The sequence below is a fragment of the Mus caroli genome, unplaced genomic scaffold (assembly GCF_978045245.1).
Source record: "Mus caroli unplaced genomic scaffold, Mus_caroli_1 scaffold_3, whole genome shotgun sequence".
Lineage (NCBI taxonomy): Eukaryota > Metazoa > Chordata > Mammalia > Rodentia > Muridae > Mus > Mus caroli.
Window position 1 is genome coordinate 80,047,566 of NW_028227258.1, and position 15,093 is coordinate 80,062,658.

General features: G+C 40.7%; 1 protein-coding gene across 1 annotated transcript in view; it reads left to right on the forward strand.

The window, feature by feature from the left end:
• Positions 1–3,070: 3,070 nt before the first annotated feature.
• Gucy1a1 (guanylate cyclase 1 soluble subunit alpha 1) overlaps positions 3,071–15,093 on the forward strand; it is a 54,256-nt gene continuing 42,233 nt past the window's right edge. Inside the window, exon 1 of the mRNA XM_021158175.3 lies at positions 3,071–3,272. The gene's annotated coding sequence lies outside the window, so the exon portion shown is untranslated. The remainder of the gene's footprint in view (positions 3,273–15,093) is intronic.

A 15,093-nucleotide genomic window follows, 5' to 3' on the forward strand; every position in this document is an offset into this window, starting at 1 on the left:
ATTTCAATCCAGCTATTCAAAAACTGCACAAATAGCCAGTTCTACCACTAACAAGATTCTCAGGAGATTCAGTAACAGGAAGTTTGGGGTTGATTATGCATCTGATGTCCAGAAATAGAGGGTATAAAAAAATCCAACTCTCTAAACAGACATTTATTTAATCAACAATCTTTAAAATAAGTCTCTACAAGAAAGGAAGTCAGAATGGCAACTTTTACAAAATTTGAAAAACTGTGCTAACACATCATATCCTGAGCCTGTGCTCTCTAAGCAGTCTGATGCATGTGCTTAGAATGCTTTGCACAATTGCTTCAGTAAACTACTTTCCTCCCTCCCTCCTTCCATCCCTCCATTCCTCCCTTCTTCCTTTCACTCCTCTCTCCATTCCTGCATCCTCTCCCTCTCCCCTCTCCCACATTCCACTAACGTAAGTGTTCTCTTTGGCTCATAGATTGGAAGCAATCTTCCACAATTGGTTGGTCATGTTGTTTTGGATGAAGGCTGTACCTAAGAGTAGGAGCATGTGGCAGAAAAGCCCTGTTCATCTCATGGCCAGGAAGTGAGAGGGAAGTAAAGAGGCTGGGATTCTGCCTATCCCCTTGGAGGGCACCCACAGAGTGACCTAAATGCCTGCTTTGTATTATGCCCCTTCTACTGATGACTCTAGTATTTATAAACGGTACCACACTGGGGATCAGACCTTGACAAATGACCTTTAAGAGGATCCAACGTATATCTTATTCATTGAACCATTCTATTAGTCTATCACATTTTGATTCATGCTCCACACTGATCAATTAATAACTCAAGCTAATAGCAAGCAAAGAATAGCTAAGTTCAAATAAGGGGGAGTGCTGTCACTGTGACTCTGACCTGTGACAGAAAGTGGTCTTCTGTGTGCTCTTGCCCAAGAACCTCCTTGATATGATGGTTTTTCTGTCTTGAAAGTTAGTTAGCAAAATTACGTTTGTCAAGAAGCAGGTTCCCGGTGCCTACCTTAAAAAGATGATCTATCAAGCCCAACTGGGAACTTTTATTCTGATACTTTATAAGAACTCTTCAACATGACTTGCCTGCATGATCACTTTTCTCAGAACACTTGAATATGAACCCTGACTTTCCCACTTGCTCACTGTGTGATTTGGGGAATAATTAATATCTCTATATCTCAGCTTTTTAAAAAAGGTGATGTCATAATATAACTATGATTTTTAAGATAAATTGTACATATACAAATCTTTTGAATTAATCTATTTACAGCATATATAAATATTGCTTGGTTTCAATGATGCTTGCATGTAATTAACATCCTACAATTTTAGCTGGCATAATTCTTTTGACAATTAAAATGTTTGAGCCACAGTAGAAGAACCATTTGCTCATTATTTTGCTAATCTCTATGTTGAAAGCTGACACTGATTTCTTATTTACAAAATAGAAAAGTCAAGAGCATAGTGTATAATTCAGTGGTAGAGTACTTGGCTTGTGTATATGAGAACTTTTGATTGATCCTCAGCACCATAAAAATAAATAAGTGCTGGAGAGATAGACCAGTGGTTAAGATTGTTGTTATATGAGGACCCAGGTTTTCTTCCCAATGCCCACATAGTGGCTCACAACTATCTGTAACTCTAGGAGATCCAATGCCCTCGTTTGACCTCTGAGGACACCAAGTAAGCATGTGGTGCACATATGTAAGTGCAGGTAAAGATACTCACAAAATTTTAATAAATAATCTAGTTAAGAATAAATAAAATAAAACTGGAGTGGAGATAAGACTGAAATGTGTGTGTGTGTGTGTGTGTGTGTGTGTGTGTGTGTGAGAGAGAGAGAGAGAGAGAGAGAGAGAGAGAGAGAGCGAGAGAGAGCTTCACACATATACCAAAATCTATCTTCCAATGTTCAATTATTTTAGGGAGCCTGGAGTCCTTGTAAAAATGTAAGGGTAAGAGTGACCAGGCTAGAGGGGGAAAGCATTACAAGCAGTTCCTTCCATGTTATCCTCTTGCAAAACTGAAGGGCCCTTCAAGATCCCACACTGACACCATTCTTTCAGAAACATTTTATCTGTCAGAGGGATGCCCCCCGCCCCTCCTCTGAATGTTTCTGTTGTGTTTTATTTACTTTAAAACTGATAGGGCTGGCTGCTTTACATTGAGTCCCTTTGTTTTTGTTTCCTTTTGGGTCTTACGTTCATGGTCTGAGAATAGATTTCGTTTTTCCTACTGAACTAAGAGAAGTTCATGAATTGCTTGGGGAGTAAGAGAAGCTTTGGAAATAACAAGAAAATAACAACAGAACCCAAAATAGGACCAGCAAAGGACCTACGAGGTTTGGTTCCATCTTAAGGCCAAAGTTTCCCTGGTTCCTGTAGCTGTCTTTGCATTTCTGGCTAATTCTGTTTCTGTCTACTCCCATCCATCCTTTAGGACAATTCTTATGGTTGTTTTCACTGGACAAAACGTTTCTCATATGAGTGGAGCCTCCTCAGTGAGACCAGAGTCCATGATGAGTCAGAAAGTAGATATTTCAAGATAACTTTTTGTCTCAGACTTCTTGGACTTGGAGGATTAAAAAGACACCAGGAGTAACTGGACAGTGTGTGTGTGTGTGTGTGTGTGTGTGTGTGCATGTATGTGCCTGTGTGTACACATATGTGTATATGAACAATGATTTAAAAACAAAAGAACAGTTATGCACACACATGTATTAACAGCAAATAGGGCTGAGTGTAGTGAATCAAATAGAGGCAAGACCTTACTCAAAAAAAAAAAAAAATTCTGTGACCACAAAATTACCTTTGAAATGAGTAGGGTAGCCTCAAACCTAAAAGCCAGGCCACCAAAGCCACCAAAGCCACCCAAGGAGAAAGAAAGTTCCCCACCAGGGTTGGAGTTTCAGATTCAGGTAACTACAGTGGTTCTGCACCAGCTTGTACTAGAGAAAATGTTTTTGGTTTTAATGTGCCAATTTTTCCTAGAGTCTCTTTTTCTCTTCCTGTCCCCTTCCCTGCTATGTGTGTGTGTGTGTGTCTGCCTTTGGTGGTTTGGAGGATGGCGACTGGGCGGGAGCAGACTCAGTTCTCTAGCTGAGCCTGGGAGAAGTGGGAGGGACTCAGAAGCGGGTTTCTCACACACCGCCTTCTAGGCAGCCCTCCTCCAGTGCCTGCCAGCCGGACCCCAAGGCGAAGAGCGGCCGTGCACAGCCTGGGGAGCCAGCGGAGCGAAGACACCTGCGGCCCGATGCCCCTGGCCTCCCGTGATCGCATCATGGTGGGTTCCCTCAGCTGTTTGCTTTTTTACTGTTTGGGGACTAGAGAAGGGGACGAGGCACGGTACTGAGACGTGGGAAGAAGTCCTGTGTGGTAGGGAAGAGACAGACCAGAATTCTTTGGGTCATGGCAGGGAAAAACAAAGGCGAGAAGTGACTACAGCACAGTGGGAACCAGCTCTGGGGGTGGTTCGTGGGTCCCTCCGCGCCACTAGCGCAGGTTAACCATGATGTGCTCTGCGTGGCCTTGAGTGCCCTGGGTGAACCGGCTCGGGACCGACAGGTGCGACTCCAGTGTCACCTCTCAGTCCATCACCAGCGCCGCCGCCCTTCATCTGTGATCTAGTGCTGCTGTGCTCTGCTGGGTGGCAGCTCCAGGAGGTTGCGGTCCCCAGGTCTGGAAGCCACTAAGTAAGTGATAGCGGTGCCCTCCCTAGCCGGCCGGGATTCCCTGCGCATATGGCCCTCTACCGAGTCTTGGCTAAATTCTTTCCCACACCCTCCCCTGATCTCCTTCACCTCTGGGAAGCAAGATCACTGTTCCCACGCTGGGGAGAAGCGAGGAAGGGACTCTGGAGGGATAGCGGTCGGAGAGCAGCTCTGGCTGAGCTCTGTGGGCCCTCAGTGGGAACGTGCGAGGCGTGGGCTACTATCTCCCACACCGGGCCGCCAGCCCTGGGCAGCTGGGTGGCATCCTTCACTCGGGAGCAATTCAGGGACGCCAGGACCTAAGAGTCCAGCTTGTGGCCCCCATGCGGACTTTCCTCCGAGGATGGAGGAGCTGCTCAAAGCCCCAGAGTATACAAACTGCAAAGTTCCAGCCACTGCTGGGACCACAGCAAAGTGTGCCTGCACAAAGGGTGTGTGAGTCTGACTGCTTCTAAGCTGCTTTTCTCTTATTATTGACTGAGATACACTGGAAGGCAGTGGCCAGGCATCACAACATTCTGGGCCTATCTGAGTTGACAGCCTGTCCTGGGTCCACACTGTTATCTCTAAGTGAGTTTTGTGTGAGGGGCAGCATCCCAGTGTGGTCACATGATTCCAGGGTATGGGTTTCCTGAGCCTTTCTTTTGCTTTCTGGGAGTTGTTCCTTCGTTTTGCATTTAAAAAGCACTTTACATTTTCTGAGGTAAATCAAATGGCTGCCAGCTCACTCTCAGAAGTGATTAGATGCCTCTTGGTTTCCAACATATTATGTGGTTTAGAGGAAGATAAATTACCTACATTTAAATTATCATAATGTTTTTTTAGGGTCATAGGTTCCAAAATAATTCTTGTCTATATTTGGACTAGCACCAGGCTTAGTCGGAGCCCACTTCACCTTTTCTATTGCATGCTCTCGGAGACACTTAAAGATGAGCAGTTTTGAGTTTTTGTTCATAATGAAAGAAAGAGCAATCTGTTGTTTTTCCTAGACTGTTGTCCCCTTTCAGGAAGTATCATGTCAGGTACTCTATTATGTAAAGTAGCAGTGATCAAGGGTGGCAAAGACGATGACATGAAACAAGTTCTGAAGCACCTCTAGTACTTGGCCTTTACCGATTATTAAATGGTCTGGTTCATGGATTTATTTGAGGAGTCTTGTAGTCTCAGAAACTATACTCAAATATTTGAGCTGTTGCACTTTTAGGAAGATGGAACAAACTCCACTGCAGTACTGAGACATTTAGAACCCCACAGCAAAATAACGGCAGAAGTTAACACCCATAAGCTGAACATTTTCTGGTCCGAATCTTAGCCTCTATACAAATGGGTGTGGACACAGACTAGCAGAAGACTTCAAGGGTTTTGCTACAATAGCTAAACATTTCAAATGCTGGTGAGGCGGTGGAGGGTGAGGAATCTGTATACACTACCTGGGAAAATGTAAACTTGGGAAGCTACTGTGGATGTCACGATGGAGGTTCCTCAACATACCTAAAAATAGAAATATCACATGATTGAGCTCTACTCCTTCAGGTATATACAGGAAAGAGTTTGTGTCAGCTGAGATAATTACTAGACCCAGTAGCCAAGATATGGAGCCATTCTAGTGCCTAGCAACAAGTGAATGGATGAAGATCATGTGGGATGTGTGCATGCTGGGTAGTTACACATTTGTTCCTCCGTAGAGTGGAATAGAATTACGATGTTTTCATAGAAATGAATGGCAGTGGACAGCCGTAAGACATAACACATATTCTCATATTCAGTCTAGAGTTCTATATGTGTATGAATGAAATGACTGTGAGAAGGAAGGGAGGGAGGGAGCCAAAGAGAAGAGGAGTGGAGACAAAGAGGACAACTGGATCTGTACAATGTGAAAACAAGGAGAAACCATTTTGAGGAAAGAGAAGACCCATAGGATGGGGAGGGAAGTGGGCAACTCTGAACACTGTATACTATACACATACATATACACAAAAAGGCCACAACGAAATCCCATGCTTTGCATACTGAATAAACCAATAAAGGAAGAAAAGTCATAGGAAATAGACTCATAAGTAAAGTATTAAATGTATCGCTTAGCAAGCTTAGTGCTGTGATGTTTACTTAGTAGAAGTGTGTGGTGCGTCGATGGGTAGATTTTGTTTCTATGTGCACAGTAAGATCGTTCCAGTTTAAGACAGAAAATAAAAGTACATTTTTCTCACTGAAATATAAAGTAGTTTTGCTTACTATGGTGTCATGCGTTGGCATGACACAGAAACAGCCTCATAAAGAGCTCACTGTATACGTTCAGGTATCTTCTGCCATTTGAGCATGAGGAAAGAAATATGGAATTATGGTTTATATCCAGGAATGGGAAACAATTCACAGTACTCAGTGCCAGTGTCTCATAACTATGGCTTATTAGGAAATCTGGTTTCAAGACACTCTGAAAAGTTGTTTTAATGTGTAGACTTCCCTACAAGCTTAAATGATGACACTAAATTATGCTGTTATGAGTAATAGATCAGTAGAATACTTAGAGGATTAAAATTTCAATAATTTGTCATAGATATTTTCAGGCTTAAGAAACATCTTTTATTGAACAGTTAAAATTATGTAACACTGGATTGTATCAGAAAGCATGAAAGAAACATGACTTTCTTATTTACATTTGCTAGCACTACTTAGTGTGTGTCTAGGGGAGGGGAGAATATTGACTGTCTATAAGTTAGTTTAAGATAGCAGGATATGTTCTTCCAAGTCGCTAGTGAATCTTTAAGAAATAAACACCAAATAATTAGCTTTAAGAATGAGTCTCCTTAAGTGAGAGGAAATGGAAAGGTGGAGTAACATTTGGACAAAACAAGCCAAACTCTATTATTGATGAGGGCAGGGAGAATTGTAGTAAATGGTGTTTTAGAATTACTTTCAGTGTCAGATGCTCAGGGAAATTGTTTGTTTTCCTTTGCTTTGGGAGGATATCCAACTTTTATGGAACTATTTTTTTATGGCACTTGATTAGAGCTATTCACCCGAGGGACTTTCCTAGGGCATCCTATGGGTTATGTTTCTGAACATTTGTAGAAAGGATTGTCTCTCATTCGAGCCATCCATAGTGACAGCGATTGTTCTTTCCAGGCTGCCTAGGTGTAGCCTCTGCTGAATGACTGGGCAGCAGTTTCGTTAGCTGTCACACTCTTACCATGCCACAAGGGCTTTTTAGCAACCTTGAGTTCTTTTGTTAAACCTATATTTTTGAATCATTCAACTTAGTGGAGGCTGAGCTGCTTTCTTTTCCATCCTGTATTCTACCTGATTCCCCCTCTTCTTTATAAGTCTGATTTTCATTTATCTATTTTGTGGGTGTGTGCATGTACATAGGCATGTGCATGTATGGGTATGTTCATACCATGGCACACATGTGGAAGCCAGAGGATATCTTTCAGGTACCTGGTCATCTATTATGTGAGTCTAGGGATCAAATTCACAACCTCAGCTGTTGTGTCAAGAACCTTTGCCTACTGAGCCATCTCATGAGCTTTCTTATTCTTTTATCTTTCTTCACTATATTTTGGAAGTACATATATATATATATATTTTTTTTTTTTTCCCCCTCTGCTGTGAGTCTAGGCCAGCAGGCTTACACTTCCTCTAGCCTGTGCCTGTGGTTTTTAAGCTTCCTTGCCTGCCATGCTTTCTACCTAGTATTAGTCTTTTGTTAAACCAGACCTTTCTTTTTATAAAATGGAAGCTAGCTCTGACTCACTTTACCAACTACTCCTACATAGTAAGGATTAGCAAGAAGTCAACAAGAGATGATGGTTGAAAGCAAGGTAGGTAAACTCCCACTTTCACTCTGAGGCCACCTTAGCTTTGTAACTCTCTCCGTTTTGTTACATGACACCGGAGATGTCTGTTTCAATATCTGCATCTCTAACCAATCTTAGCTCTCTATCATTGGATTCACAAAAGCTTGCATGGCACACAGTAGGTGTCTAGAGCTATGATTTGCTGGTGCCGTGTTAAGATATTTTGTGTCTCATGTCTAAGGTTATAGTACTCAAGAACAGCATGCAGAGCACAGTGCTTGTTTAGGGAGCACTTGGGTGGATTGTTCAGAGCATGGCTGTGCTGCTGTCCTTCTGTGCTTTTCCATAGACTCTTTTGCATGTTCAGAACCGCCTGATCTACGATTTCTGTCACCAATTGCACTTTCAACCATCATGCCTGTTACCCATCTCCACTATGCATGCATCGACCTTCTGAGCACTTCCTCTTCCTTTTAATCCAGACTAACAGAGGCTTTGCAGGCTGCTTTCCAGTCTTCCTATGTGGTCAGGGCTTCACTCAGTATCTACTAATGTGATTGGTCTATATTTAGCCTTGATCTTCGCCTCCTCTACTCTCTTAAAGGACCATCAAGTTTGGAGTCTCAACACTTTAAGCCTCAACAACAACAACAAACCCTTAAAAGATCCATCATCTTTTTTTGAGCAAATCCTCCTGTCCTTTCAAAAACTTTCCTAACTTAAAACTACTTTATATCTTTCTTCCCCATTTTTCTCCTCTTTTTAAAGGTTTCCTATTTTTACCAGCCCAAAATTAGACTACAATTTCAACTTTGTTCCACTCCCAAATCTTTACCCAAAGATCCAAAAGACTCTGTCAACTTCCTCGAAATGTCTGTTTTAAAGCCTTCCTTGCTGTGGCTGAAGCTAGAGGAGTAATTCAGCTGCCTCTACAGCTTGACCACCAGCTGACCTGCTTTGCCTTTAGATCAATGGATACTTAATGGGTATCATTGATTTCTTTTTTAAAACACTGACAAAGCTGTGAAGTTAGATTTTCTTCTTGATTTATTATGTACCTATTATCTACACACAGTATACATTCTATCAATTTTTTTTAGTTTATTCAGATAACCCTCAGTCTTTATTCTTAGCAAGTGATCATATTTCCTAATTTCAATTAGAAGTATTGAGTTCACCTTTTACACATTATTGTAAGGCTCCTTTGAGTTGGTCTTTCTTTGATAGGCCAGTTTTGAACGTAAAGACTCATTTCTTGCACCAAATGACATATTGCTTAGTTTTTAGTATTTATTTACGTTTGCTTTTTGAGTAAAATTCTTTTACATGTAACAGACCTTGTAACTTCTGAGATAATATTCAGAGATTTTATGCATATTGATGGGGGGCTCTATTCACTATAGGGAATATTCTCCATTGAATGGACTTTCGGCTTCACAGTCAGTGTAGTTCTCACTGTTGAGCACACACACATGTGAAGACGTAGTAATGCTGTCAGGTGCACTGGTTCGTCTCCACTGGATGCTGTATTGTAAGTCCACGCATCTGTCTCCATTTCTCTTTCCTTTCCTTTCTTCCTTCCTCTCCTTTTTTTACTTTGTTCTTCTCTCTCTTTCATTTTTCATTTCACATTCTTACTATAGCACTGATTCCCACATCTCTTTTGCATATTCTTTTACAAATGCATTACTTTCCCCCAAGTTTATGTCTGGCTGCCTGATCTGGACTCACTATGGCCTTGAACTTTCAATGCTCCTGCTTTGAAATACCTAGGGCTTGTATTAGAGCTGAGTTGCTCATATCCCTGATTTAATTTAAGAATTAAAATGCAGACTTAGCCACTTAGCACAATTATATTTAACTTTATTCTTAGCTGGTAATAATATTTCCTAATTCCAGGTAGAAAGATTGAGGTCACTTTTGACAAACTATTGCAAGGCTCATTTGAATGGGTTTTTCTTTGGTAATTCAAAAGAAATGTCAGAGTCTCTTTGTATTCCAATTTGATAATATAGATTGAACATTTCTCTCCATAAATGTATAAACAAATTTTATCAGTATATAGTTTATCCCACTAGCTGTAGAATTAAGAGTAGGAAGGACCATTAACATGGTCCCAGACACTTCTTTCTGTTTCAGGGTCATCAGTGAATTGATCCTCTTACAAAGCATTCTTGCAGGTTTCTTTCTTTTTTTCGTTTTAATTTGAATATTCCAAGAGTTTACCTGGTCATATTCCTGACTGGAATCTATTTCCATTTTTGGCAGAATTGATAATAAGTAACTTTATGAAAAACCAACAGCAGTAACACTGGGTTCAATTATAATGAGCTGTAACCAACATGTCACATTTCACTGCTTAGATAGTATGCTTTTTTGGTTTTCGAGACAGGGTTTCTCTGTACAGCCCTGGCTGTCCTGGAACTCACTCTGTAGACCAGGCTGGCCTTGAACTCAGAAATCCGCCTGCCTCTACCTCTCAAGTGCTGGGATTAAAGGTGTGTGCCACCAACTACCGCCTGGCTGATGGTATGTTTTTAAGAATCATTTTGTAATCATGTGTGGTGTTAGTGTTGAGCTCTCTTGTCAGAGTCAGTGGAACACACTCTCTATGTTGAAAGTCTTCTGATAGAGCTCATTGTATCAGAACCAGTGACCTAGCACTCATGATCCCCCTGCCTCAGCTTCCAGAATATTATGATCACACGTACCCCACCCAAATGCACCACCATTGTATTTTTTAAAATACATTGACAAGTTCACTATCAATGTATCAAATATATGGTCAATTACATTATCTCCCCCACAAATCCTCTTGGTACTCTGTAGTATAATTTTTTTCCCTTTCTTTGGACTTAAACTCACTTAGAAGGTTTTATCGCATTGTAAAACCCAAATGATATATTTCTTATCCTACCTTTTGTCTCAATATTAACATCCATGACACCAAGTCTAGAGTCACACAGACTGACTGCGGATGCAGAACAATTTGACCTTCTTTGTCTCCTTGAAAGCAGAACACTTCCCACATCTAATAAAAATGCCATCATTACTGCTTTATCTAGCCACCAGTAACAGGAATCAAAAGACAATTTTTGTTATTGTAAGTTTCAAAAGCTTCGGTTCGTTTCATGCTTTGTAATTTACGATGCCCTTCTTAGCGGACCAGCCGCTCTTTTGTTCTTCACTCAATAAAGTTTATTACAGATTATACTTGTCACTGGGGAGACACAACCACGTTGATGACACAGTCCTTGATTGGAAGGAATTTAAAGTCTGCACATGGCAGCTAGTGAAAGCAAGAAATAGTCTCCAAATTACACATGTCAGCCCTTAACGAGCAGCTTGATATGTGTGTGGCAGTTTTAATGGGTTCTGAAGAACTGAGAAGGGAGACAGCTCCGCAGTGGAAAAACTGAGGAACAAGTTCCAAGGACAAACCAGGACAAGGCCAGGGGATTGGGTTCCACAGGAACCACAGGGCTTATATTTTATCGTACTGGGGAGTGTGTGCCAGGCAGAGGACTAAGCAAGAGTCACTACAGGGAGCAGGCGAGTCGGCATGAGAGTAGCCCAGGCATCTTGCAAATCACAGCTCATTTTCTTTTGAGGCAAAGTCTTACTCTGACTAGCCTGGCCCTAACTCAAGTCTCAGTCCTTAGAGTAGCTACAACTGTGTATGACTGCCTGGTGGAAACTCTTCCTTAGGACAGAGCATTTCTGCTTACTCTGTCCTGGTGTTGTTGGTTTCTTCCTCTTTTCTTCTTCTTCTTCTTCTTCTTCTTCTTCTTCTTCTTCTTCTTCTTCTTCTTCTTCTTCTTCTTCTTCTTCTTCTTCTTCTTCTTCTTCTTCTTCTTCTTCTTCTTCTTCTCCTCCTCCTCCTTCTCCTCCTCCTCCTCCTCCTCCTTCTCCTTCTCCTTCTCCTTCTCCTTCTCCTTCTCCTTCTCTCCTCCTCCTCCTCCTCCTCCTCCTCCTCCTCCTCCTCCTCCTTCTCTTCCTCCTTCTTCTTTTTCCTCTAATTTTGGAAGAGCCACATAATTTTCTGCTTTACAGTTTCAGCTTTCCTGTTGTCCAATTCAGAATTGCATGCCTTGTTACACATTTTCACAACACCCTGTACTTTCCCTGTATGTTCTCTTACTATCTTATAATTGTATTTGGAATTGTCTTTTCCTCATTAGGATGATTTGGGTAGGAGATGTTAGCCTAAGTTCCCATTTTGTGCACAGACACTTAAGGAGAAGTGCTGAACGTCTCATAAGCACACAGTGAAATGTGTGGGGTGATTTGCGAGGCTTGGAGCCATGAGATTATCTCGGAGTACGTTTGTGCAAGGCACTCAAGATAAGAAGGGATTAGATCACAAGACCAGGATGCTAGGCAGAGTATTTGCTTCATTAGGTAATGTTGAACTCTACTATGCTTTTATAAAGTTGGGGGATGGGTGTTAAGGTATATATATATATCAGTTTTGATTACACATTCATAAATCATTTCTAGTCTTCACAGTTCTAAATTTAATTTGGTAATTAATCATAATATTGTCTGGTATCTTTACATTCTGTTTCAGTCCTCTTACCAGGCTGTAAAAAAATGGTCATAGACAGCAAAGCTTTCATTCATGAAGGATCCTAAAGAGCCCTAAACACGCATACCATCACGCAAGGACTAAATGGTGGGGAGGCAAACATTTAAGCCTTGCCTGATGCTGTGTGTCTTCATAGTAGTAAAAATCCTCGGCTGGAGTTCTGCATGATTGTGTTAAGGATATTTATTTTTCTAGTCTAAATACACACACACACACACACACACACACACACACAGAGAAATTGTTAAGTGCTTAGTCTCAGTTGTCAGTCATCAAAATGCAGCTTCAGAAATGCTTTCTTAAAAGCAGTTAAATATATATTAGAGCAGTCTTCTTACCTTTGGTTTTGATTTCTGTAGATCTTATTTCTGAAAATATTAAATAGAAGATTTGAGAAATAAACAATCCTTAAGTTTTCTATAACTTCTATGGCAATGTATTATTATATATTTTACTATAACATATTTCCTATCTCTTGCTCTGTTCAATTTAGAAGTCAAATGTTGTCATAGATATATGTATAGGTAGTAAAAATAACAGCATGCATAACTTTGGTCTGAGAGTATTTATGATTTCAAGAATCTGAGAAATTTCTTAAAATGTTTCCCTATCAACAAAGGGATTATAGGATTGAGTTCATATCGCATTGATAAAGAAACTTCAATATTTCATTGGCAGAGGTAATCTATGGATCTGTGCATTTGTTATCATGACACTTCATAAAAGTATCTGCTTGTGTAAAGTATTTAGAAGGTGGTACACATGGCAAGGAAGGAGATTTGGATAGGTGCAATAAAGTGATCAGCACTGGAGATTACAACATTTAGTTCTTCCTACCCAATATCCCTTTTGTTCTGTGCTCATTGGAGACAGAACACCACCAAGTTGCCTAGGTTACCCTCCAGTTCATTCTGTAACCCAAGCTGTCTTGAACTCAAGACTCTGCCTCTCAAGGGCTAGGACATTCCACTATAACTAACTCAAAACACAGTATTTTTACACCAGATTGGCTGTATATGTTTGTAAATGTGATTGACATAGAGCAGAATTCTTTAAGACACTTTAAAATGTCTTGAAAGATATGCCGTCACTAATTATAGCTGGCATTCCTCCTTGCCCTCTTGGATGCCAAGTAGTAATTGAATGTGGCACAGCATCTACTTCTGAGTCTTTTTCTAGTGAATGGCTTTAGAGTAATTGTTATGCCCAAGATGTGTTGCCTTATGTTAAACATTCTGAGTGTTTGGGAGAGAGGGATGGTATTTTCTGATCGAGTTTGCATCTTACTTGAAAAGCAAATCTTCTTAACTAGGTCTTCTTTTCCTCATCTTCCTCCATCATAAGGCTACAGGTTACATTTGACTTACACCTCTTACCGCCTTCAGCTCACTTGTAGGCATGGCCAAGAGCAAGTCCCAATATGGGCTACTCCCCTTCATTCAGCTTCTATCCTCCAGGTCCTGCTCTTAGCCATAAGTTCCTTTGGGTTGATGTTGTCTTTTCGAATGTGCCTCAAGACTTCACGGAAAAACTTTTATCCAGCACTGTTTTCCTTGCCTTAGAGCAATTGCCAGCTGACTTCAATCAAGAACATTGCATGTGGACAGAGACTGTTAAAATTAAAGGAAAGTTAATGAACGAAAATGAAGGCAGACTCTGATGCGGTGTGGTGGGGAACAACTCCATGCATGCACAGGAGGAAGGTGATCAGAAAAGTAGCTCCATTTTGGTGCTGCCTAGCAATTGTCTTCATTATTGGGAATGGCTAGGACATTTTTCCTCACCAGCAGATTGAACGTTTGATTACCTAAAACCAGAATAAGCCAGATTCGGTACTTCTATGAGATCACAGAAGTTGTTTTATGTCATAGTAGAAATTATTGGCTGTTGTTTCCCAGTCACATTTTACACAGTAAATTTTATATGGCTATAGTTGCATGAACCCTCTTTGATCAATGACACTTGATTCAGGGAACACAAATCTCAACAGATTTTGTTGTGTGCCATGCATTTAGCACCATCTTAAGTGGGATTCAAGTCTACCTGCTCAGAAGTTCAAGCTGGTAACCTCACGGCAACACTGCTGTCCCTGCTGGCTTGCTCTTCCTCTTTCTTCAAACCAATTTCCTCAGCTGGGGGTTTTAATCACATCTTTCTTTCTTTCTACGTCTCTGTATTTGGCCCACTTACAATATTTTATCCTGGAAAAACTCTCTCTTGATAGCTTTACTCCCCTGTCTCCTACTTGCATTACATAAGCATATAAACTCTGTTTATGCATGCTTTCAGAAAGAGGTCTCCAATGTGACATGAAAGTGTTGATGCTAGCTTCTGATGTCACCATCGCAGTCTGTCATGACACACCTTGAGCTGAATCTGTGTGGCCATAGTCTCCACATGCAACCTTTGCCTTAAGGGTGTGGTCCAAGGTTTTGTTCTAAATGTCTAAAACTTAGTTTCCTAGAATGTAACAATGGCTGACTGACAGGTATTGGTGAGATCTGTTGATGGCTGAACAAATGGATAAAAATGAAAGAATGTATGATTGACAGGGTTGGTGGGAGATTCTAAGGGAAGCATAGTTAGAGGTGTCATCAAAGTCAGGTCCTGAAGAATGGGTGGTGTGATGGAGTCTTGAGTTTTGAGGAAATGTCTGCTATAAAGTGGAAAGAGCCACATGTGTGAAGATGATGCATTCAGACACACTGAATTACTGTGGCACTTAACTCATACGATAGCATCACCCACAAGGTTAGTGAAATATAAATTTAGAACATACAATTTCTAAATAGATCCTAAGTATAAATTTGGTAATAATCCACAATCATGTTATATAATTATTTGAAATAAAAAGCAAAAATATAAAGGATTTTATTGCTGAACAAATGAAGACTGTTTTCTTGGAAATAAAGAAAAACAAGCCATTATTCTGATACATAAATTAAAAGAGTATTTTAGTGTGTACTATCATACATTGAAGTTTCATACATTTCTGGTATGACCCTCAAATTA